At 42.2% G+C, this 26,931-nt stretch overlaps 1 protein-coding gene and 1 non-coding gene across 2 annotated transcripts in view; both read right to left on the reverse strand.

The window, feature by feature from the left end:
• LOC145399737 (uncharacterized) overlaps positions 1–26,931 on the reverse strand; it is a 342,222-nt gene that overhangs the window by 226,284 nt on the left and 89,007 nt on the right. The window lies entirely within an intron of this gene.
• Positions 24,725–24,843, reverse strand: LOC145399922 (5S ribosomal RNA). The gene has a single exon (XR_013897368.1). It is a non-coding gene; the product is annotated as a 5S ribosomal RNA (ribosomal RNA).

Genomic DNA, 26,931 nt, shown 5'->3' on the forward strand with positions numbered 1-26,931 from the left:
AAAAAGGTGACATGGGTCACAGGGATCAGCTGAGGGTTAGGTCCGGGACACAGGGATCAGCTGGAGGTTAGGTCCGGGACACAAGGATCAGCTAGAGGTTAGGTCCAGCACTAGGGGCTGAGCACATTTGCGGCAGGAGGAGCCCCTGGGTGTTTCACTGCTGGGCGATGGCAGGGGAGATGCTCTGCTGGTTGAAGGTTAGGGAGATGCTCTACTGGTTGAAGACTGGGGAGATGCTCTCTGCTCGTCGAGGGCTGGGGAGATTCTTTGTGGCTTGTTGGCATGGTGGGGAACTGTTTGAAGGAGGCAGTGACTGTCGTCTGCCTGGCTGCCCTTTTCTTTTCCTCCAGCATCATCCTGTACATCTTCATCCCCTCCTCCAGTTGATTAGTTGTGTCTCTTCTTCGTCCAGGGAGAAGGTCGTGTGTGTGCATCAGCGAAATTATTTTGTCCAGCTTGGTCAGTATCTCCCTCAGAATTGTTGTATTGGGGGCTCACACTTCAGGGACGACCTCCTCCTCCTGTACCTCCCGGTGCGTCCAATGAATCTCCATACTGAGGAGCTCCTTGTTGCTGAGCTCCTCCCTGTGGCTCTCAAGAACCTCCTCCACATCCTCCTCGTCAACCTCCCTGAAACCCGCCTCGTGTGACACGCTGCACAGGCGGAGTTTGCACGCCCTCAGGGAAGCTGGTCAAGAAGTATACGAACTCTGGTCACAACTTCCGCCACACACTGTTCATGGTGAGCTGGCTAACTTCACACCACACTGCAGTGCTGTTCTGTATGGCACGGTGTACATTGTAGCCCTTCTTAAACTTCTGCACTGTCATCCAATCATCACAGTCACAGGCCCTCATTAACTGTTGCATAGTGTAGCGGAGGTAATACGCTTTCAACGCAGCGATCACCCCTTGGTTCATGGGTTGCAACAATGACATGGTGTTGGGGGGTATGAACACCACTTCAATGTTGCTTGCCCGTTCCTTCATCGTTGGAGGGTGACTAGGCGTGTTGTCTACCACCACGAGAAATCTGTTAGCCAAATTCTCCCTGGAGGCATACCACCATAAGAAATCTATTCATCAAATTCTCCCTGGCGGCATACCTCTTCAGGACACGAGAGAGGTACGAGTGGAAATATGAAGAAAAGATATCGGAAGTCAGCCAGGCCTTCTTGTTAGACTTCCAAATCACCCCAAGAATTTCTTTCACACACCTCACCAGAGCCCTGGGGTTCTCAGAGTGATAGACAAGGAGCTGCTTCAACTTGAGGTCGCCCTCAGCATTGCCCTCCAGCAGGAGTGTCAACGGTTCTTCGAGGCCTTGAACCCTGACATGGACTTTTCCTTTGTTGCAAGATATGTCTTGGAGAACATTCTCTTCCAAAATAGCCCAGTCTCGTCAATATTCAAGACCTGCTTCGCACTGTAGCCACCCTCCGCGATGATGCACTTCAACTCATCAGGAAATGCTGCAGCCGCCACCGTATCTGCACTCGCCGCCTCACCATACATCTTCATGTGGTGGAGATCAGCTCCCCTCTTGAAGTGGTCAAACCACCCGTGGCTAGCCTTGAAGGTCTCACTAGCATCAAGATCCTGCCCCACCTTGATTTCTTCCCACAGTGCGAGCCTCGATGCAAATAACTGCCAGGCTCATGGTTGCCTTCCTCCAGTTCTGATCCTCCACCAACGTGTGCAGCATCCACTCCAACTCCTCCATCGCAGGCTCTCTCTGGTGGGTGATACAGGAGGCAGTTAAGGTTGCAACCTCCCCAGCAGCAGCCTTAATGGCCTCCCCCTTCTTGATAATGGTGGAGACAGTTGACTGGGCCAGAAGAGAGCCAAGGCAACAGCACAAGCACCCTCGCCGTTTTTGTGGCGCTTAAGAATTTCTAGCCTGATATCTAGAGACAGAGTTTTACGTACACGCTTCACGGAACACTACCAGCAGCAACACCAGCAGGCCACTTACCACCCCGACTAGGGCCTCCAATAGCACAACCAGTAGCCCCAACACGGACAGCACCCTTACCAGACATAATCACACTTACTTAGGCCAAAAATTATACAAAATCGAACTCAACATACGATTAGTATCACTGCTCTACTCACGGCAATGCTTGTACTCAGTTACGATGCACTACGATAGTGGCTTGCGCAACGTTGGTGATGAAACACGATGCGTGGTGGGCAAACGTAAGAGTGTTCCTCATTCTGAGATGTCCGGTGTGAGAAGAACGATATGGGTGAGCGCGGGGTGAGTGATGGCTGTGGGGCCTGCGCAACCGTTTCTGTCCATCCTGGGAGGCAGGCGGGCTCAGCTGGCTGTGGGAACACGTGTGATTCAAAATTTTGTCCTATTGCCCATGGGTCCAACGTCGGAGGGCCCACTGTAAAACTAGGGCATGCCATCATCTAACAGGGTACGGTGGTATTTGTACCCCCATCTCTAAGCCGGGATATCACATCTAGGAGTATCGTGTATTGGGGTATTACTGTATCTGCCCAGGGGTGCCCCCTTCCTACCCCTGTATATCCAGGGAAAAGGGGAGCAGGGGTCAAAACGAGGGCCCAGCTCCCGACCCTCCCCCATACCCCTACCCAACCCCCCACCCCACCCATCATTCTTAACTGGCAGTTACATCTCAAGCAGATTTCATGGTTAATACTCTGCTACTACAAACACAGAACACTAGCATATGTTAAAAGTAAATAATATAACTATGAACACGCTGCAGCAAGAAATTAATGCATTATGACGTTGACAGTAAAGCAAACATGTTAACAATGGCTACCTCAGGCCTCGTGTGTTGAGTACACTGCTTTGCAAACACACACACACACACACACACACACACACACACACACACACACAGAATCATTGGAATATCTCTGTCCTTTGGGAAAATGTGATCACGTGGTCACTGAGTTCCAGATGTTAATAGGAAACGTCGAGCCAAGAGACGAGCTTCATAGACAGGGAAGATACAACTTTGGGAAAGCAAATTTTACAGGATTGAGAAACTTTTTTGAAAATGCGGATTGGAGAAAATTCAGAGAAACAAGAGAGATACAGAGGAAGTGGGATATCTTTCTAGACCTCTATAATTTGGGACTGGAAAAATTTGTACCAAGAGTAAGAGGGAAAGAAAACAGGAAAAAGGAGTGGTTTAACAGAAGGTGTATGATAGCAAAAAAAGAGAGAGATAAGGCATGGAACAATTGGAGAAAGAGAGGTAACGACAGAACAAAGGAAGAATATAAAAGAACAAGAAATGAATACACAAGAATACGTAGAGAAGAAGAAAGAAATTTTGAAAAAGGTATAACTGACAAATGCAAGGATGAACCCAAACTGTTTTATAGATTTGTTAATGGCAAACTGAAACAAAAGGAAGGAATCACCGAACTGAAAGTAGAAGGAGAGGTCTTTAAGGATGCGGCAATGCAAGCAGAAATAATGAACAAATGTTTCCAGTCAGTTTTCACTAAAGAAAAGGAGCTTGTGGAAGGGGAGGGAGTGATTAGAAATGTTCCGGTGATGAAAGATATAAAAGTGGAGGTACAGGAAGTGTATAAATTACTGGAAACTCAAGATGTAAGGAAAGCCCCAGGACCTGATGGAATTTCTAATTGGGTACTGAAGGAATGCAGAGAACAACTGGCGGATAAAATTCACAGCTTAATCGTATGCTCACTGGAAGAGGGGAAAGTGCCACAAGAATGGAAGAGGGCAAATGTGGTACCAATTTACAAGGGAGGAAACAGGGAAGAACCCCTGAATTATAGATCAGTGTCTCTAACCAGCATGGTCGCAAAATTGTGTGAGAGAATCCTGAAAGACAGACGGATAAAATATCTGGAAGAGATGAATATTTTGGCTGAATGTCAGTTTGGATTCAGAAGTGGAAGGTCATGTGTTTCTAACTTGTTGAGCTTTTACTCAAGAGCGATTGATGTGGTACAGGAGAGAGATGGTTGGGTGGATTGTGTGTACTTAGACTTAGAGAAGGCCTTTGACAAGGTACCTCATACGAGACTAATGTGGAAACTAGAATATATAGGAGGACTATAGGGGAAACTTCTGGAATGGATGAGAGACTTTTTGAGAGACAGACAAATGAGGACAGTAATAAAGGATAGGATGTCTGGATGGAGGGAAGTAACAAGTGGAGTCCCTCAAGGCTCAGTGTTGGCACCAGTAATGTTCCTGATTTAAGTAAATGATATGGTAGATGGAGTGAACAGTTATGCAAGTCTGTTTGCTGATGATGTAAAGATCTTGAGGAAGATAGAGGTTGAGGAGGATTGTAAAATACTGCAGGAGGATTTGGATAGGATACACAATTGGAGCCGGACGTGGGAAATGAAATTTAATGTAAAGAAATGTAAAATATTGGAAATGGGTAAAAGTACCAGGAGACCATCATTGAATTATTTTTTGGGTAATGAATTAATCACAAAAAGGAGAGAAGAGAAAGATTTGGGAATGCTGGTCCAAGATAGTTTGTCACCAGAAAAGCACATTAACAAGATAGGTGGAGAGACTTATAAACTCTTGACTAACATATGAGTAGCATTTCATTATATGGATGAGGAAATGATGAAAAAACTGATAGTGGCCATGATCTGCCCCAGGTTAGAATATGCAGCGGTAGTGTGGTGCCCACACAAAAAGAAAGATATAAACAAGATTGAGAGAATACAAAGAACAGCAACCAAGATGGTCCCCAGTCTGACAGATCTGTCATACAGAGAGAGGCTGGAAAAACTGGATTTGCCTTCCTTAGAGGAAAGGAGAAAGAGGGGAGACATGATTGCGGTGTTCAGGACCATGGTGGGAGTAGATAAAATTGACAAAGAAGATCTGTTTGTATGGGATAAGAGAGCAACAAGAGGACACGGAATGAAATTGGAAAAGTCAAGCTGCTTGAAGGATATCAAGAAATATAGCTTTCCTTACAGAAGTATAGACTTATGGAATAGCCTGGACAAAGAGATCGTCCAGTCTAAAAACTTAAACGAGTTTAAAGCTAAATTCGACTTATTGAGAAACAGCGATGGAAACCCACGAGCATAGTACATTCTGTGTATATCACAATTAGGTATATTCGGTAAATACTTAAATATTTGGAACGACTTAGACAAAGAGGTGGTGCATGAGAAAAACATTCATGTGTGTAAAGGTAGACTTGATAAATGTGGATATGGAAACAGGACAACACGAGCATTGCTCAATTCCTGTATACTACAAATAGGTAAATACAAATAGGTAAATACACACACACACACACACACACACACACACACACACACACACACACACACACACACACAGATACACACACACACACACAATTATATAAAAAAATACAAGAATTAGGGGTGACGACGAACCATCAAGGCTCGACTTGGTATTCACCAAGGACCCAAATGATGTGAAGAATATTACCTACCAATGTCCCTTTGGTAAAAGTGATCATATGGTTATTAAGATGGAAGTAGCGGGAGTAAGGGAAGGAGAAAGACATGAAAAACACAGAGAAAATAGATTCAATTATGGGAAGGCAGACTCTGCTTCCCTGCGGAACTTTTTCCAAAATGTAGACTGGAGTAAAATGAATACGATCACAAATACTGATGAGAAATATGAGTTTTTTATAGAAGTATATAAAACATGAGTTAGTAAATATGTCCCAAAATTTTTCGCAGCTGTGGAAAGGAAGAAAGAATGATTTAACAACAGATGTAGAATGGCACATGAGGCAAGAAAAGCAGCATGGAATAAAGTGAGAAAAAGGTATAGTGAAAGGGACTGGGAGGAGTACAAGCAGGTAAGAAATGAATATGTATGGGTGCAGAGAGAAGAAGAAAGGAAATATGAAAAAGATATTGTAACTAAATGTAAAAAAGAGCCAAAACTATTTTATAGGTTTGTAAATGGGAAAATGAAAGTTAAGGACAGTATAATACGATTGAGGGATGGAGATGAAACTTAAGAAAGAGAAGAAGAATTGTGTGAAATAATGAACAACAAGCTGCAGTCAGTTTGTGTTGGAGGAGGAATTTAGGGAACCTGAAATGGAACCCAGGATAACAGGAATGGCAGAAGTTACAGTCAATGTGAATGAGGTGCTGCAGCTGATGAAGGATTTGGATGTGAGAAAAGCAATGGGACCAGATGGTGTGTCTGGATGGATCCTGAAGGAATGTGCAAACCAGCAAGTGTGGCCTGTTTATATCATCATCAAGACCTCACTGGAAAATGGACAGTTACCTAAAGACTGCAAAAGAGCAAGTATTGTGCCAATTTTCAAGGGAGGAGATAGGGAAGGTCCACTCAATTACAGACCTATCACTTACTAGTATTGTTTGTAAAATCTGCGAGAAAATATTCAGAAAAAGATGGCTAAAGCACTTAGAAGAAAATTAAGTGATAACACCAAGACAATTTGGTTTTGGGGAAGGAAGATCATGTGTTACTAACTTATTAAGTTTCTACAGTAGAGTAATAGATGTCATACAAGAGAGGGAGGGATGGGCAGATTGTGTCTATCTTGATCTCAAGAAAGCATTTGACAGGGTGCCCAGTAAAAGACTGCTGTGGAAGTTGAAGACCTTTGAAGGGGTGCATGGGAAACTATTAGAGTGGATGGGAGATTATTTGATAGGAAGGCAGATGAGAACAGTCATGAGAGACAAGGTGTCACAATGGAGAAACGTGACTAGTGGAGTACCCCAGGGCTCTGTCTCAGCTCCAATAATGTTTCTGATATATGTAAATAATACACCAGAGGGTTTGAATAGTTACATATGTATGTTCGCAGATGATGCTAAAATCATGAAACATATTAAATGTATTGATTGTTGTAAAAAACTGAAAGAGGACTTGGACAAACTCCACAGCTGAAGCCAGCCTTGGAAAATGGATGTTAATGCCAAGAAGTGTCATGTGTTTGAAATGGGAATGGGAATGAGTGAAAAAAGACCGCAATGGACATATAAAATGGGCAATGAGATAATTAGTAAAAGAAAAGATGAGAAAGATTTGGGAGTGATTATTCAGGATGACTTGTCACCAGAAAAGCATATAAACAAAATCATTGGAGGAACTGATGGATTACTGACCAACATGAGAGTGGCTTTTAACTATATGGACGAGGAAATGCTGAGGGAGTTGATAGTGACCATGATAAGACCAAGACTGGAGTATGCAGCTGTGGTATGGTCACCTCACTTGAAGAAGCATATTGATAAACTAGACGGAGTTCAACGGATGGCAACAAAGATGATACCATGTTTAACCCCTTAACCGCGGGACGTCACTTTCATGACGCTTGGGAGCAAGGAATCATACCGAAGGGCATCACTTTTGTGATTCTCTGTTATTTTGAATTCGCCCGAGCTTTCAAGTGGTGGCTTATATCATCTATCAGTACTGGCAATGTCCAACACTAGTCAGCACTCCTAATCTCATCTGAACTCCCATCCATTGTTGACAATTTAGCCATTTCTCCCCATTCCTGACTCCCCTCCCTACCTCCCCTCCATTACCCTCTCCTCTTGCCTGTCCGTACGTGCTATGCTAAGTAAATCTTCCCTGGAATTTTCCACTGATTTCATCCATTGAAATAAGCCCTATGCCCTATTCTTATACCAAATAATATATACAAGAGAGAAATAAGGTAAGTGATAGTGCCATACACCTGGAATTGACTAATTATCACCTGACAACACCGCACGTGCACTCGTTCGCTAATTTTCGCTGTTTATTTCCCCTTGAAATATGCCGTATAATCTATTTTCATAATAAAAATATATATAAGAAAGGAAGGGAAAAGCCTAAGTGATATTTACATTCACCTGGAACTACCTAATTTATTATGTATTGTCTAGATTTCCTGCCAATCATTTCATAGCATATATATTAGCAGCTTTCACCTCCTGACATTGGCAGCACTGCACTTCCCCTAGGCAGGCCACCACACTGTATTCAGTTTACTGTCGTCTTTCAAGGTGAAAGCACGTTGGATTCGCGCCTGCCCAATTGCGCCGCTTTTTAGTCCCATGAAAAGGGCCCTGTGACCTCTACCCCCTACTAAACCTCGTGTGGAAAGAGGTAAAGGGCTAAGTAACTGTTGTGGAACGCGAACTGGCTAATTTGTCAATGAAAATGATAGACAGTGACTACGATCTATCTGGTGAGTAAAACAGTGCAAGTGGAAATGTAAATAATGTGTAAATAATGTGTAAACAGCAAGTGAAAGCAATGAATGTAAATATAAGTGAACAGTGGAAAATAGTTTTATAAGTTACTGCAAATGACTGCAAAACACAGTGTAAATAAAATAGAAATGTAAATAATGTAAATAAAATAGAGAATGTACATAGAAATGTAAATGAATAGTAATATAAGAATATGAGTACTGTACTGTATATATACTAGGAGTAATGGAAGTGAAAGTTTCAATCTAGCATGTATTAATACTATGAGTTATGAAAGTGAAAATGAAAGTGACAGATTCACTCTCAACGCTAGTATACAGGACGAGAAAGTGAATGCTACGTATTTTACTGAAAGAGAAATTGAATGCCTACAGTGACAATAAACTACTATTACTGAAGGAAACTTATGGATAAAGACTGTAGATATATATAAGTGTTATAAAGTAACAGAAATATACACTGTGAGTGTTTTTATGAATAAGAAATGACAGAACACCAGCGGCGAACGATGTCAAGTGGGAAGGTCATACGCGCTAGTAATTTTCATTGCTTTTACAGTTTTTTTTTTTTTTTTTGAGTATATTCCAAACTATTTGAGAATCATAGAATAGTGTTTCTAGTGATAATATCAGGCTGTGGTAATCATATTACGGGTTGTCGGGAAGTGTAAAGTGGAGACTTCGTTACCCAACTTCAGAGGTCTCCACAAGTCCTACGGTACTCGATGAAGGCTCAACAAACATCCCAGGAGAAAGCTGAAGGTATGTGCCATAAGCATATGTAATTATAATACTCTAGGACTAATAACTGATTTTTGGCAAATATTTTTAGAGAATCTGTCGGAGGGCGAATATGCCCGCGAGACACGCAAGTCAGGCAAAAACAACCCCACGGTTTAGGGGTTAAGGGAACTCACCTACGAGGAGAGATTGGAAAAACTGAAGTTACCAACACTGCATGAGAGAATAGAAAGTGGTGACTTGATCATGATATTTAGAAATATAAGAGAATTGGAAAGGGTGGATAGAGAGGATCTTTCTGTGCTGGATGATGGAAGAACAAGAGGTCATAACTTCAAGCTGAGGAAAAAGAGATGTCTTAATGATCTTATTCAGTTTCCCGAATAGAAGCATAAGTATTTGGAACTACGCAGTCGAAGAGGTGGTGCAGGCGAAAAATATTCATGTGTTTAAAAGCAGACTAGATAAATGTAGATATGGAGGCAGGACAACACAAGCTTAGCTCAATTCCTGTATACTACAAACAGGTAAAAATACAAATAGGTAAATACACACACACACACACACACACATACACACACACACACACACACACACACACACACACACACACACACACACACACACACACACACCGAACAACAGACACAGACACCCCCAAACACGCAGGCACAGACACACACGCACACAAGCACCCAACACATGAGGCCTTGGATGGCCATTGTTAACGTTTCTGTTTTACTGTCAACGTTATACTGCAATAATTTCTTATTGCAGTATGTTCATATTTTTATTATACAGTATACTTTTGACATATCCTAGTGTTTTGTTTGTGTATTAGTGATGTGACCATGAGTGTAAATTATGAAGTTAGCTTGAGATGTAACTGCCAGTTAAGAATGACAAGTGGGGGGTTGGTAGAGGTAGGGGTATAGGGGAAGGATGGGAGCTGGGGTAGAGGCAGGTGGAGTTCGTTTCATCACCCCCTCCCGTCTTCCCTAGGTATGAAGGGGTAGGAAGGGGGCATCCCAGAGCAGAAATTAGTGACCATGAGTGTTCATGATCATTAAATTAACACTTAGAATGATATGGGTTATTGTTTTAATCACTGGAAATGCATAGAAATGTTGATGAAAAGCTGCAGGCAGGTACATGCAAGGCCAAGAGCAAGTTCAAGCCAAATCAATCCTTAGATAAAACTCAGAAAAATTCGAAAAATTTCGCCCTGACAAATTCTGAGTACTGTATTGAGATTTTCGGATTATTGGCGGCTGGATTAGAGGACTTTTACTGTATGCATATACAGGTATACCCCGGTTTAACAATGCAATGGGTTAAGTAAAAACCCATCGTTAGGTGGGATATTGTATCTCAGGGTAGTTTTAACATGTGAAGTATGGGGATGCATTTTTGAGCCTAAGGTTTCCCCCCCAACAAAGTCCTAAACCCACCCAAATGAGTCTAAAAACAAGTTTAAAGCCAATCTAAATTGCCTAATAGCTGTAAAAGAAGCTAACCTAAGCCTACCACCTGTAGATAAGTCATTAACACCAACAAATAAAATCTGAAAATTGTCAATTATAAGTCTGAAAAAAATCAAGCTTAGTAAACTGTCCTCCAAAATGACAAAGACAAAATCTTCCACAGGTATACCCACTAATGTTTAATAATATTCAGCTTAATCCTGCATCATCCTTGAACATGCTTGGGGTTTCATTTACTCGGGACTTATCCTGGAAAGATCATATTACATCTCTTGTAAAATCTGCTCCCAAGAGACTGGGTGTGCTAAGCCGACTCCGCTCTTTCTTTACCCCTGCACATTTGTTGACTCTATACAGGGGTTTTATCCGCCCCTGTGTGGAGTACAACTCTCATGTGTGGGGAGGCTCCCCACATACAGCTCTTCTCAATAGGGTGGAGTCAAAGGCTTTTCGTCTCATTAACTCTCCTCCTCTTACTGACTCCCTTCAACCTCTGTCTCTTCGCCGCACTGTTGCATCTTTATCTCTTTTCTATCGCTACTTTAATGGTCACTGCTCCTCTGAACTGTCTGCTTGCATCCCTCCACCTCTACGACGGGTGCATAGCACCCGTCTGACAGCAAACTCTCATCCCTTTTCTGTCCAACTCTCTAATGCAAGAGTTAACTGTTACTCCCAGTCTTTCATTCATGCAACAGGTCAGTTCTGGAACTGTCTCCCTCGGTCTGTATTTCCTGCTGCCTATGATCTCCAGTCTTTCAAACGCAGTGTGTCCAGGCATCTCAAAATGATCGGATCTTGAATTTGGCTCTATATTGTATTTTGTTTTTCTCTTGGACGGAACTGTTACTGCGGGCTCATGGCCTTTGGTTCCTTCTTCCTCGCATAAAAATAAAAAATAAATAAAAAATAACCTATGGCTAAAACACATTAATCTAAGTCTCAAAACATTTATAAATCTACTCAAAAACAATTTTAGTTAAAAATATAATCTAACTATCTATTGCCAGACGCCTGAATCCCGTTTGGAGTGGCCACAAACAAATCACCTCCACGTCGCCCTGTCCCCCGCCATTTCCCTACCCTGCTCCCAACTCACACCCCCCCTCTCTCATATATCTCTCCACAACATCCCTCCATCTCATCCTCAGCCTCCCCCTCCCTCTTCCCCCCCTCCACCTCACTTACATACACTCTCTTCATCAGTCTTTCACCCTCCATCCTCTCCACATGGCCAAACCACCTCAGTGTGTTCCTCATAACGCTTCCTATCACACCCACATCCACACCACAACGCTCCTTTATATCCTCATTCGTCAGCCTGTCTCTCCATGTGACTCCACAGGCTCCTCTTAAATAACTCATTTCCACTGCTTTCACTCTTGACTTGTGTCCTTCCAACAACGTCCAAGCTTCACTTCCATACGTTAGAGTTGGTATCACAATGCTGTCATGTAGTAACTTTTTCACTTCCATGCTCACTTCCCTGTTTCTTATCACTGATTTCAAAGAACCAGCAACCTTTCTTCCCTGCTGTACCCTTTCAAGCACTTCAACCTCTAAACCTCCATCCTTACTCATCACACTACCCAAGTACTTAAACGTACTCACATTTTCCAATTCCTCACCATCCAACCTCGCTGTACATTCACTGACTTCACCTCTCTCAAAGACCATCACTTTACTCTTCCCTACATTCACCTTTAGATTCCATTTCTTACACACTCTCCCAAACTCATCCACCAAGCCTTGCAGCGCCCCTTCGTCTTCACTAAACAACACTGTATCATCTGCAAACAACAGTACAGGGAGTTTCCAAACACTATCCTCTCTCACCAAGGCCACTCCAACATCCACTACCCTACCTTGTACTTCTTTTATTACCCCATCCATGTACAGATTGAACAACCATGGAGACATAACACATCCCTGTTTCAACCCAACCTTCAAAGAGAAAAATTCACTTAGTTCACCATCCACACGCACTGCAGCCTTAGCACCATCATACATACTCTTCACAGCATTCAACAACTTCCCATCTACTCCATATATTCTTAATACTTTCCACAATCCACATGGGCCAGACATTTGTTATGACTCAGCAGTCATGCTAGCCAACATCTCCAGTATGATTCCCTTACTAGTTAGGAAGTGGATGACAATCAAAAGTGATCATGACTGCATTTCAGAAGGTTAGCAGGGAGATCACCAGTGATCATGTTAGTCTGCTTGAGTAGGGTGTTAGCTAGATGCTAAATTGTTAAACTGCTATACCGCTAAACCCCAACATCGTCACATGGCCAGTTGTAAACAAACACTTGAGTGTTCTGTATTTGAACGTGGGTGTTTCTAAACATAAAATCTGAATATATACAGAAGTGAATGTAACATTTTACAATAAATCAAAGGTCTTTATACTCTTGAAAATACTTATGACTGCCAGGCAGTGAGATATCATAGAGATTCTTCTAAATGGAGCCAAGCGAACCTGTCTAGTCTGGCTTCCAAGACGCATGGGGATATTTGAATGTAATTTTGAGATTAAAAAAATGTGTCATATACCCCACGAAGTACGGTATCTACCGAATATTAACTCCTTTATATCATGCCCTGAATGAAAGAAAATAGACAAATTATGTGACCACCACTTTGAATTTCATTCTTCCTCCCATACCTCCCCTTCCTCACTTCACCCAGCACCATCTCCTGTCCCCTCACCCATCTTTCCTTCTCTCTCTGGCCTCTCCCTCTCAGACCCTCTTACTCCACTGTGACTTGCCGCCCATAAAGGTGCCAGCCTGAGGCACGGGGTACCGGAGGATAGATGATTATTTATGACCACGACTGTATCCGTTGGATGGCCCTACAGATACATGTAGGGTCAACTGGTCTGCTTAGTCAGAGAGACCATCCCAACAACACCAACTCCAGCTCAGGGCACATACAGCTCAAGAGGTGTGTACTTTAACTTGATTAATACATGAAGACTAAAACACTGAACAAGCTCTTGAGAATGACAGCAGGTTGTACAATGACCTAATGACCACAAATATTCATCAGCATCAATCAGATATTCAATACAATGACCTAATGACCACAAATATTCATCAACATCAATCAGATATTCAAATGCTTCTAACACAATGATTATAAAATCAGGTGGCTCCAGAAGCTTCCAGGGGGAAGGGGGGGGGGAATGGTCAGAGAAATGTTTGCTCAGGATTTGAACATGTCTTGTACATGACTGCTCATCCCTCCCGCTCCTATAAAACCAAGGGTTGCGTCCAGACTGATGACAGTGGCAGAGTTTGTCAAACAAGGTAGTGGGGAATTTCAATCCTGCATTTATTTCAATTACTAGTACATAAGAGACAGAATCTAAAGGTGAACGTAGGGAAGAGAAAAGTTACAGCCGTAAAGAGAAATGAAGTCACAGAATGTACAGTGAGGTTGGAAGAGGGGGAAATGGAAGATGTGAGTGCGTTTAAGTAAGTGGGTAGTGTGATGAGTAAGGATGGAAGTTGAGAGGGTGAAGTGCTTGAATGGGTACAACAAGGAAGAAAGGTTGCTGGTTCCTTGAAAAAAGTGACGAGAAACAGGGAAGTGAGCATGGAAGTGAAAAAGTTACTACGTGACAGTATTGTGATACTAACATTAACATATGAAAGTGAAGCTTTGACCCCGTTGGAGGGATGCAAGTCAAGAGTGAGAGTAGTGGAAAAGAGTTATTTGAGAGGGGCATGTGGAGTCACATGGACAGACAGACTGATAAATAATGATGTGAAGGAGCATTGTGGTGTGGATGTTGATGTGATAGGAAGCGTTAGGAGCAACACACAGAGGTGGTTTGGCCGTGTAGAGAGGATGGAGAGCGAGAAACTGACGAGAAGAGTGTATGTGAGTGAGGAGGAGGGGGGGGGTGAGAGAGGGGGTGGCCAAAGATGAGGTGGAGGGATGGAGTAGTGAGGCATATGAGAGTGGGGGGTGTGAGCTGGGAGCAGGGCAGTGAAATGGCGGGGGACAGGGCAACATGGAGGCGATTTGTTTGTGGCTACCCTTATGGGATTAATGCATCTGGCAATAGATAGATAGATATATTGACTAGTATGTACTGGTAATTACTGCACTGCTGTTCTGAGAAGTCTGCATTACTTTTAATGTGTTCAGTGATAGTTCTGAAATTTGATGCAAATATTTTGTGCTTCGTGTGTTTACTCCATTCTAGTTTTATTTACCATTTTTAGATATCAATGTTCGGAAGGTGAATTCTAATACCTGACTAGAAAGTTAGGTACAGTTTTAGAAATCAAAATTTGTGTGTGACACATAAACAAATAGCAAAATTTCTTCAAACCATTATATGAGTTACCAACTGATGAGTATGTACAGTATGCTACCGTAGTTTCACCTGATAAAATAAAGTCATTTGAGTTAACTGGAGCCTTGGGTTCGTAGTTTACCTATAACAGTTGAATTTATTATTATTATCATTATTATTTGTGGTAGATGGGGGCACCCATCATCCACTCACTCAATGTAGTGATGCCATATAAGCTCTACACTGAGTGACAAGCCAAATGGTTTCCTGTACCCAGGAAACCATTTACTATGCTCGGGTAACCATATAACCAGGGTTTCTGGCAGGGTTAAGTGTCCCCCAGATTCCCCTATCCAAAATCACAAATCATGGCAGTCATTTCGGAGAGCCTCAGAGGGCCCAATACCTGCCAAGGGCCCCAACCAAATGGGCAGACTCGCGTGGCCATGTGGAATGTGAGAGGTGTGAATGAGAACAGCAAGAGGGTGGAAGTGGTGAATGTGTTCAAGAGTGCAAGATATGCTGTGATGGCATTGTGTGAAACGAAGGTGAAAGAGTGTGAAGTGGAGGAGTGGGAGGGCGTGAAATGTGTAAGATTGGGAATGAATGGGAGAGGAAGATGTAAGGAAGGAGTTGCTTTGTTCATGAATGAGGTGTGGCAGTGTGGAATCAGAGACTACAAATGTGTCAGCTCGAGGTGTATGTACAGTATGTCAAGTTCAAGTTTGAGAAGGTGAAAGTGGCAGTGATTGTAGCATTTGCACGGTGTGAGGACAGGAGTGAGAGAGAGAAAGACAGGTTTTGGAATGAGCTGGGTGATATAGCAGGAGAGATGCCCAGGAGCTACAAAGTGATTGTAATGGGGGTTATGAATGGAAGGGTAGGCACTGGTCCTGAGGATGACATAATGGGTTGTTAAGGAGTACTAGGAGAAAATGATAATGGGAATTGACTAAAGGATCTGTGTCAAGAGAGGAGATTGTGCATTTGTAATTCATATTTCAAACACAAAGATACACATAAATATACATGCTATAGAGGAAATGGGGATTGTGTTGAAAGAAGCCTGATTGATTGCGTGCTCGCAGAGAGGTCGATAATGGGAATGGTTGCTGATACAAGGGCTGTGAGAGGACAATGTGGAGGTCTGTCAGATCATATGATCGTGGTATGCAAGATCAAGCTGAGAGGAGTGAGGTGAATCAAGAGAGAGAGGAGCAGTCAGGGAGAAAGACTGAAAGTTGAGAAGCTGAGGATCAAAGAAATGGCAGATGATTACAGGACCAAAGTAGAAGACAAGTTAGCATCAGTGAACTGGAATGAATTGGATCTGGACAGACTGGAATGCATATAGGGATTGCTTAGTTAGGAATGCTAAAGTGGTGTGTGGTGTGGTATCAACAAAAAAGAAGGGTATAGCATCGTGGGATGAGGAGGTTAAGAGAGCAGTGGAGGAAAAGAGGAAGAAGTGGCTAAAGTGGTTACAGGATAGGAGTTCAGTTGAAATAAGAACTGAGTATATCGAGAGCAAGACGCATGTAAAGAGACTAGTGAAGAGGAAAAAGAAGGAGGTAAATGATGATCTGGGAAGAAAAATGAATGCGAGCCACTCTGAAAATAGGAGGTTATGTCAGGACTACGTATTATAAATACAAATCATAACAGAAAGCATGATGGATAGATAGATAGATAGATAGACAGAGCACCAGACAAGGTGTGGGAACGGGATATTAGCTTGCAACTCTTTAAGGGAAGGAATGTTGATCGTGCACCAGAAGCAGTACTACACACAGACATACAGTATTCTAAAAGCTTCCACGACAGTACTTGTAGAGCACACGTGACACGACCCGTGCTACACCATAATGTAGGATTCTGAGCTCAGAAGGAGACTGGCCATAGAACTGACAGGTAGTGGAGAGAGCGAAGAAGAAGAGGGGTCCAACTAGACTTACTTAGTATATTAAGTCTCTGTATAATACATACGCTGCTCAATTTAGACTTTCTCTGAAGATAATAAATCAAGATCAACTCCCTGTATTCATCTTTAACTCTTCCTGCTCTTCAGTTAACTTAAGACTCATGTATTACAAGAATTAAGAGTTACATATATAAAAATGTTGGCTACAAAGCTTTAACATTAAATGGTGGCAGTAACGAACGAGCCTACAAGTCTACGAGTCTATGAGCATACAGTAGCAACGACGAGTTACGGGTGAGGATCAACAAGCTCTACGATTAACTACAAATAACAAGTCTACAAGACAACTCTATAATCTTCACACAACTTCAAGCAGCAGCAAGAATAATAAAAAACAAAGCAAGTAAAGGAAAAGAAAGAACAGAGCAACACGCACTAAAAACCCCAACACTCTCTCCCTCCTTCCTCCATCGCTGACGCAGAGGTCAAGACACACGGCAAAACACCAGAGCCACATTTCTAACGCATCTTACTCACCATCCTAACCCAGGTTACTCATCGCTACTCAGTTACTCACCACAGCTACCAATGTGGGAAGCCGACGTCACCATGTGTATCTGCTGAGACGACATCACCATGCGTGTTTGCTGAGACAACGCCACGCCAATCAACGTGTGACTGACAACAGGCACTGCTCACCCACTACTCATTACTCATTATTCACAGAGCTCCTACTCATACTCATTTATTTCCACAGTATTGAGTGGGAATTCGACGTTCTGTGGCGAGGTTCGCCTGTGACTACAGCTGTTAACCACTACATTCATCAGCCCTAGAATTATCGAGAGGAGATCTTCATTCAACTCTGCATTTATCTTCCGAGATCGACACGCCTCTCCGATCTGTATCAAGTGGGTGTAATTATACTTACTCATTTCTTCTCAGTGCTAAAAGTAGGTATATTCAACTCCTTTACTTATTTTTATATATACACTTATACACTCACTATCTATCATTTATAACAACTCATTTACTCATCTATTTAGTAAGGACATGAACAACAGACATATTTCATAACACCATACCATAGCAACATGAATTCTTTTTAGCTAAGTGATATGACAGGAATATTTTCACCCCCACCTGTGTTAACACCAGATGATACAAAGTTAGACCTCGTCGTGGACATCATTGGTTATGTAGCTGCCTGTGTAAATCACCTGATAGGTCCCTTAAGATCGCCAAGACGATCACGTACACCCAGGCATGTGCTTTATGAATTTGGTAATGAAAAGTTAAATTTGGTAATGAAAGTTGAGGAGATTGGTAATGTGGCCGATGCGATCTGGCAACTATGTTTCTCCGACATCAACAGTTACTCCCTAACTTCGATTGTGAATAGATGCTTATCGCACTGGAAGCCACATGTGCTCGTTTTTTGTGAATAAACAGTGAATATACCGCAATACCTCGCCTCTAGACCACATGGGAATATACAGTGTTGTGCAGTGTTAAGAAATTTGAACTTCAGAGTGCAAAGGACCAACTGTTGAGTGCAAATTGGCAGTTTAAACTGGCGGTTAGAACTGCAGTGGTGCAGTTAAGAACAATGGTGCAGTGTTAAACAATTATAACTCACAGTGCAAAGGATTATGTGCAGCACAACACTGGATTACTGTACGTGCTTCAAGAGCATTTTCACCACTGCCAAAACCTTAGAAAGGCAGCCACAAACGTGATGTAAGTACCCTGGCTGAGGTAAAGTCACTTCTAATTCCTCATTCTTTGGTTCCTTTTCATTTATTTCATGCTTTATGTCCATTATTGGTGTGAATAGGGTCTTAAATAGGTTTAAATAGGTGCTATTCATGTCTGGTAGGAAATTATTTAGGTGGCTTTCAAAGTTAGGCTGGTTAGGGTCCATAAGTACCAGTCCAGGAGGCTGGTGCCCACTATCCGGACAGGACCACTTTCCGGACATACCTTTGGCTCTATTACGTCGGATAGTGGAGGGATTACTGTATTTTTTTTTTTTTTTTTTTTTTTTTTTTTTTTTTTTTGCTATTAGGAGGAAGCAACTCCTGTGAGAAGAGTGGAGAAATTGCAAGATGGTGAGAAAATGACAGAGTATAAAAACATAGTGGAAGAAAGATTGGGAAGGTATGAGCTAGAGCAGATGGAAGGGGTGGAAGACGTATGTAAGATATTCACAGAAGAGATAGGCACAGCGTGTGAGGCTGTTTGTGGAGTGAGGAGGAGATGCAAGGGTATGCAAGGGACAGCATGGTGGAATGATGAGGTGAAATGAGCTGTGGAACAAAAGAAGAAGGCATATAGTGAATGGTTAGCGAGTAGAGGTAGGGGAGATGAGAGAGAGAGGAGAGAGGTATATGTGAGCAGGAGAAGGGAGGTTAAGAGACTGGTGAAAGAGAGTAAGAAGAAAGTGAATGAAGAGTTTGGGAGGAATCTGAGTGTGAAATGGAGGGAGAGTAAGAAATTGTTTTGGAAGGAGGTAAAGAAAGTAAGGCAGTGTGAAAGGGGAAATAGTAGGGGAGTGAAAGATAGGAACAATAGATTGTTGGTGGAGAAGAGAGAAAAATTGAGGAGATGGAAGGAGCACTTTGAGGATTTGTTGAATGTAGAAAGTGAATGTAGTGCGAGTATAATTGGTTGGGGAATGGCTGGGAGTAGAAGAGATGAGACGATTGAGGAAGAGATCAGTATGGCAGAAGTAGTGGAAGCGATGAAGAAGATTAAGTTGGTAAAGGCCCCAGGAATTGATGGAGTGTGTGGTGAAATGCTTAGGTATGGGGGGTGAGATTGTAGTGGAGTGGATACGGAAGTTGTGTAGATTGGCTTGGGAAGAGGGAAGGGTTCCAGAGGACTGGAAATCAGGTATAATTGTTCCTTTATACAAAGGAAAAGGGGAGAGAGAAGTATATGGTAACCATAGGGGTATTTGCCTTCTTAGTGTGACTGGTAAAATATATGGTAGAATACTCATTGATAGGGTTAGGCATATGACAGAGGAGCTAATTGGAGAAGAACAAGGGGGATTTAGGAAGGGAAAAGGGTGTGTTGATCAGATATTTGTTCTAAGATGTTTAGTGGAGAAGTATCTAGAGAAGGGAAGGAAAGTGTATGCTGCCTTCATGGACTTGGAGAAAACTTATGACAGAATAGATAGGCAAGGTATGTGGAAGGTATTAAGAATATATGGAGTGGAGGGGAAGTTGTTGAGTGCTGTGAAGAGTATGTACGAAGGAGTTTGGGCTACGGTGCGAGTGGATGGTGAGCTGAGTGAGTTCTTTGATCTCAATGTGGGACTGAAACAGGGTTGTGTGATGTCTCCATGGCTGTTTAATATATACATGGATGGGGTTGTAAAGGAGGTGCAGGGTAGGGCAGTGGATGTGGGGGTGGCTCTAATGAATGAGGGTGAGATTTGGATGCTTGCGGTGTTGCTGTTTGCTGATGATACAGTATTGTTGAGTGAAGATGAATGGGAGTTGCAAGGTTTGGTGAATGAATTTGGGACAGTGTGTAAGAGGAGGAATCTGAAAGTTAATGTAAACAAAAGTAAAGTTATGGTGTTTGAGAGGAATGAAGTCACAGAGTGTGCAGTGAGGTTGGATGGTGAGGATATGGAGAATTTGAGTGCATTCAAGTACTTGGGTAGTGTGATGAGTAAGGATGGAACTTTGGGGGATGAAGTGCATGAAAGGGTACAGCAGGGAAGGAAGGTTGTTGGTACACTGAAAGCAGTGATGAGAAATAGGGAGGTGAGTATGGAAGTTAAGAAGTCACTGTATGATTGTATTGTGATCCCTACCCTGACGTATGGAAGCGAGGCGTGGACCTTGCAAGAAGGGAACAAGTCAAGAGTGAGAGCAGTGGAAATGAGTTACTTGAGAAGAGCATGTGGAGTGACATGGAGGGATAGGTTGACGAATGAAGAAGTGAAGGAATGCTGTGGGGTGGATGTGGATGTGGTTGAGAAGATTAGGAGAAATACACTGAGGTGGTTTGGACATGTGAAGAGAATGGAGAATGAAAGACTGACTAGGAGGGTGTATGTGGGTGAGGTGGAGGGAGGAAGAGGGAGGGGTAGACCGAGGATCAGGTGGAGGGATGGAGTAGAGAGGTATATGAGGGAGGGGGGGGTGAGCTGGGGGGAGGGTAGTCAAATGGTTGGTGACAGAGCGACTTGGAGGCGCTTTGTCTGCGGCCACCCTTTGCGGGATTAGGGCGTCGGGTTATAGATAGATAGATAGACTATTATATATACACATTTTACAAAATGTAATACAATAACCAATTTAACCATATTCAATTAAGTATACAACTTGTTTAAAACGTAATATTACTGGATCATTGCAATATTACCATGAATATTATACCTGTACAATATTATAATCAATATTATGTATTAAGAGTGAAGAACAAGACTATTATATATTAATAGATTAGCATATGTCAATGATGATTGCTGTCGGAGGACCGCCAGCGGCGTGACCAAGCGATGTAAGGACTCCATATTATAAATACAAATCACAACAGAAAGCATGATGGATAGAGAGATAGATAGATAGACAGAGCACCAGACAAGGTGTGGGAACGGGATATTAGCTTGCAACTCTTTAAGTGAAGGAATGTTGATCGTGCACCAGAAGCAGTACTACACACAGACACACAGTATTCTAGAAGCTTCCATGACAGCAGAGCACATGTGAAACGACCCCTGCTACACCAGAATGTAGGATTCTGAGCTCAGAAAGAGACTGGCCACAGAATCGACAGTTATTCTGGAAAGAGGTGCGGAAATGTAGAAGTGAAAGCGGAAAGAAATGTGATGGTGTGAAGGATGCAGGTGGTAGGTTACTAACCCATGGAGATGAAGTAAGGACCCGATGGATACAATATTTTGAAAGCCTGATGAATGGGAATAGAGAGAGCAGAGTGGCTGTAAACATGACTGGTTTCGGGGGTGCGCAGAGAAGGAATGCAGTACCAGGAGACGTGACACTAGCACAGGTGAAGAGTGCTGTGAAATGGATGAAAAATGGGAAAGCAGTTGGGGTTGATGAGTTGTATGCAGAGATGCTTAAGTGTAGTGGAGAGAGTGGAATGAAGTGCTTGTTGGAGATATGTAAGAAGGCATGGATGAGTGAAACTGTGCCTGCAGAGTGGAAAAAGGCTGTGATTGTACCCCTGTACAAAAGTAAAGGTGAGCAAAGTGAGTGCAAGAATTATCGTGGCATAAGTTTATGTTTACTGAGTGTGGTAGGGAAGGTATATGGAAGAATTATTATTGAGAAAGTAAGACAGATATCAGGAGTCCTAGTGAGTGATGAACAGGGTGGCTTTAGGAGTGGCAGAAGATGTGTGGATCAAGTATTTGCAGTGAGACGGATAGCAAAGAAGGCTTGTGAGAAGGACCATAAGATGTTTATGGCATTCATGAATCTTGAAAAAGCATACAACAAAGCAGACAGAAAGGGATTGTGGAAAGTTTTGCGCATGTATGGTGTAGACGGTAAGCTGCTAGGTGTTGTCAAGAGTTTTTATGATGGTAACGAAGCATGTGTATGGGTTAATGGACATATAAGTGAATGGTTCACGATTGGTGTGGGCGTGCGACATGGTTGTGTGATGTTCCCATGGTTGTTCAATATACATATGGATGGGGTGGTGAGAGAAGTAAAAACACGAGTAATGGAGAGAGGGATGGCGTTGGTAATGAATGGTGATAGATGGAATATCTCAAATTTGTTGTAAGTTGATGATGCAGTACTGCTTGCAAGTACCAAATAAGAACTTGGTAGGCTAGTGCAGAGTTTTGCCGAAGTCTGTGAGTGTCGTTCCTTGAGAGTAAATGTAAAGAAGAGTAAAGTGATGGTTACTGAGAGAGAAGGTGACTCCCATTGTGATGTCACAGTGAATGGAGAGAGACTGGAATTGGTGAGAGAGTTCAAATACTTGGGTGCAGTGATAGAACTGAGAGGAAAAAGTGCAAAAAGAAGTTGAAAGTAGCATGACACAAGGAAGAAAAGTAACTGGTGCAATGAAGGCCTTGATAAGAAACAGAGGCTTGAGTGTTGCAGCCGCACGAGGCTTACATGAGGGAGTGCTGGTGCCAACTTTAACATTTGGGTGTGAGACTATGGTGTGGCATGAAAATGAAAAGTCAAGAGTAAGAGCAGTGGAGATAGGACTGCTGAGGAACGTATGTGGAGTACAGAGGGTGGATAGGATACGAAATAATGTGATTCGTCAAAGGTGTCAAGTAAGGAAGTCGGTGGACACCAGAATCGAAGAGAGTGTCCTGAGATGGTATGGTCATGTGGAAAAGCTAGATAAAAATAGAGTGGTGAAAAAAGTATACCTGAGCAAATTTCATGGAGGGAGGAGGCGAGGTAGGCCAAGGAGAAGGTGGAGAGATATGATGGATGAGTGTTTGAGGAAGGGAGGTTTGGAAGTTGGTGAGGCTAGGGAAGTGACAAGAGATCGAGCTGGTTGGATGAATGTTGTGAGGAGAAGTGCATGATCAGGGATTTTGGCACCCCTTGTGAGCATGGCAGCATCCGGATTGACTCAATCGGATATGTTTGTGTGAAGCTGCAAAATGTGGTGAATGTTTTTGGTGTATCTGGTAGACCTAGGATTCTGGGGGCTTGAATGATGAGTGAATGGAAGTGTGGCCTATTTGATTTGGGCAAGTTTGTGCTGTCTGGACGCTGCTACTCCTCACCCTGCCCTTGGGTGGGAAAGGAGGTCCGGATGATGATGATGATGAATGATCATTATTATTATTATTATTTTTTATTATTATCATCATCACACTCATCTTTAACGGCAGGACCAAATTGCACTGCCCCAGGCTCCTTCGCTCCTCATAGGGAAACAAAGGATTGAATGATGGATGGATGGATGGATGGATTATTATTATTATTATTACGAGGAGGAGGAAGTTTTATCTTCAGGGATTTGTATGTCCCTGATATGCATTTTAAATATGTAATTTCCGTAATTACATAAAAAAAAAAATGATAATTTTTTTCTTTTTAATTTCTGTGCATAACAGTTATTTGTACTGTATACTCCTCCACTATAATCAGGGGCTCTGAATAATATAATCACAATGGCACAATCACTACCCTACCTTATGTTTTGCTCTGCTGTTTTTCACAGAACACTGGAAGAAAATGGCTCAGCAAGGGAAAACTAGGAAATACAGTGAACAGTACCTCAAATACAGTGTCACATCACTAAGCAAGGGAGACTTTGATGTACCATAATGTGGCGTATGCCTGAAAACCCTGAGCAATGATGCCATGCGCCCTACAAAAATGAAACGACACCTCACAGACAACCACCCACAATTAACTGAGATGCCAGAAACCTATTTTGCAACCAAAAGAGACAACCTTAAGTGACAGACTAGACGGCACAGGAACTTTTTGACAGCAGTCAGCAAAGGTTGTGGAGATATCATATGAAGCATCTCTCATGACAGCTAAAGCAAAAAAAACACATAGCATCAGCAAAACCCTTGTGAAACCTTGCATTCTACATGCTACAAAGTTGCTACTTCCAGAGGAAAGCTATCACAAATTAGCAAAGATTTCACTATCTGCTTCCACAGTGAAGCATCAGATTGATGAAATGGCAAAGGACATAAAAACTCAAGTGGTTACGAAGGTTAAACCGTCCCCAGAGTTTGCAATCCAATGTGATGAAACCACATACAGTACTTGTCTCAGTGCTCTCAGTTGCTAGTTTACACACAGTTCATATGGAAAGAGTTCATGGAAGAGGATATGTTTTGTTGCCCTTTGGAAACCAGTGCAACAGCTGCTGACATCTTCAAAGCTGTGTCTAACTTTTTCCACAAACATGACATTCATTCATTCATTCATTCATTGCCAGACGCCATGTATCCCAAACGGGGTGGCCACGGGCTTAGAGTTAATTGTTTTACAGGGAGGGGCACTAATCCTCCACCAACCCCACTTGACACGTAGGGAGAACGAGCCAACAGCATCTGGTGTTCCCAGGCGGTCACCCATCCAAGTACTAACCAGACCCAATGTTGCTTAACTTCGCTGATCGCACGGAAAGCGGTGTACTCAACGTGGTATGGCCGTTGGCAAACATGACATAACCTGGGAAAAACTGATTGGCGTGTGAACAGATGGAGCTCCAGCCATGTCAGGATCACGCTCAGGCTTCATTAATAAGGTGAAAGAGAAGGCCCCATCAGCAATTTCTACGCACTGCTTCATACACTGCCAGGCTTTGGCAGCAAAGACCCTGCCCTTGCAACTCCAGAAACATTTCAACATCATGATCAAGATCGTGAACCACATAAAGCACGGTGCTCTCAACATATGACTGTTTGCGAAGTTGTGTCAAGATTTAGGAACAGAGCATAAGACTCTGCTTTTTCATACTAATGTATGCTGGCTCTCAAAGGGTAACATGCTGGGATGCGTGTACATGCTTCGTGAAGAGGTAACACAGTTTCTGGAAACAGAAAAATGGCTACCTTGCCAGTTTAATTCAGATAAGGTTAGCTGGTCCTTGGCTTACCTTGCAGATATTTTTGAAGCCGTAAATGCATTGAAGCAGTTACAATGAAGAGATACAACTATGATTGCCCACTATGATGCAATGCGAAAATTCATTAGCAAGCTGTTGCCGTGGATACATCGCATCCAGAAGAGGAACACAACGTCCTTTCCTCGTCTGGATGAAATCATGAATAAGAAAAACTTCAGTGAAAGCCTTGAAACCAAGACTGTGGATCACCTTCAAGGATTGGAAAATGAGTTTCATTGTTATTTTCCTAACATCGCCGACAAGAGTTTTCAATTCAATCTTACCAGGAATCCCTTTTCCATGGAAGTAGATGATATCCAACAAGCCTTACAAGAAGAGTTCCTCAACTGAAGTTAAAATTCTGTGGCAAAGGATGATTTTACCTGTATTGGTCTGGGAAAGTTTTGGATAAAATATCTTTCAGTTAACTAGAAAATCTGTCAGTGAATCCCTTTTTCATCTACTTGCCTGTGTGAAGAAAGGCTTTCAGCATTAGTTGGAATCAAAACAAAGCAAAGAAACAAGCTTGATGAGGCAAGCGATCTCCAATGAGCACTGAGCCAAGCACCATCAAATAATCCCCAACCAGTTGGCCAAAAGAGCCAGCATCACCCATCCCACTGATGAGTACTACGAAGTCACCAAGGTCACTGGCTATAATCCACTGTCTTGTTGATTTTGTTGCGTACAGCACTGGTTAAAGTAGTAACATGTTAAAACTGACAAATAAATACAGTTTTCTTGTAGTCAGTGCCTTCTGCTTTCCAATGCTGCATAATGATGGATAAATAAATCACTAAGGAGGATGTGTAATTATTTATGATGTAGCAAAGATTCATGAATTGTACTGAGAGTAAAAACTAAGTTGGTTTTGTAGCAATTACTTTTTTATTTATATTTTCTACCAAAATTATCTGTGTGATGCTGAAATTGGTTGAATAAGGTTAAGAAAATGGAAATAAAATAGCTGCATTCAGACAATAAAATAAATCAGTGATTGGTTAATACTGGAATGTGTAAAACTCATTGGCAATGTAGCTTACTATGTTTGACAGCAATCATCATAAAAGTAGGATAAAATTTGGTTTCACTACAAATTTTTTTTATATGTTCTCTTACAGCACTGTTACAACTGAAATACAGTACAGTGCGTAATGATAACAAATTAAAATGCAGTGAAAAAATAACTATCATTCCTCCATTTATATACTCATATAAGCAATAAATGCTATCCAAATACACAAAATATTTTTTATACTGTTTAGTAAAATTTTCAGGGGTAGGGGGCATGGGATTTATAAATAATCCATAGGGTGGATGCAAAGCAAAAACCACTGTTCTAATCACAGATCTCATCAACATTCGAGACACAAATTTCACTGCTTCAGTTTAATATTCATTTCATTTTCATAACCATCCCCTCCACAAAGATCAAACTTCTTGATTATTCACAATGCACTGAAAACACTCTCCTTCCATGAACTAACATTATCATATGCTACACAACCATACGGCTATTCACACATAATCAACAGCCATCCAAAGTCTTCAGTCACACATTACCCCATGCGGACTTCCTTCGAAATTTATTTCACAGAATCTGTCCTTCTCTACACACATGAGCTCAACTAACCAGAA

This window comes from Coenobita brevimanus, chromosome 50 (genome assembly GCF_032717465.1).
Source record: "Coenobita brevimanus isolate Jiangsu-jjx chromosome 50, ASM3271746v2, whole genome shotgun sequence".
NCBI lineage: Eukaryota > Metazoa > Arthropoda > Malacostraca > Decapoda > Coenobitidae > Coenobita > Coenobita brevimanus.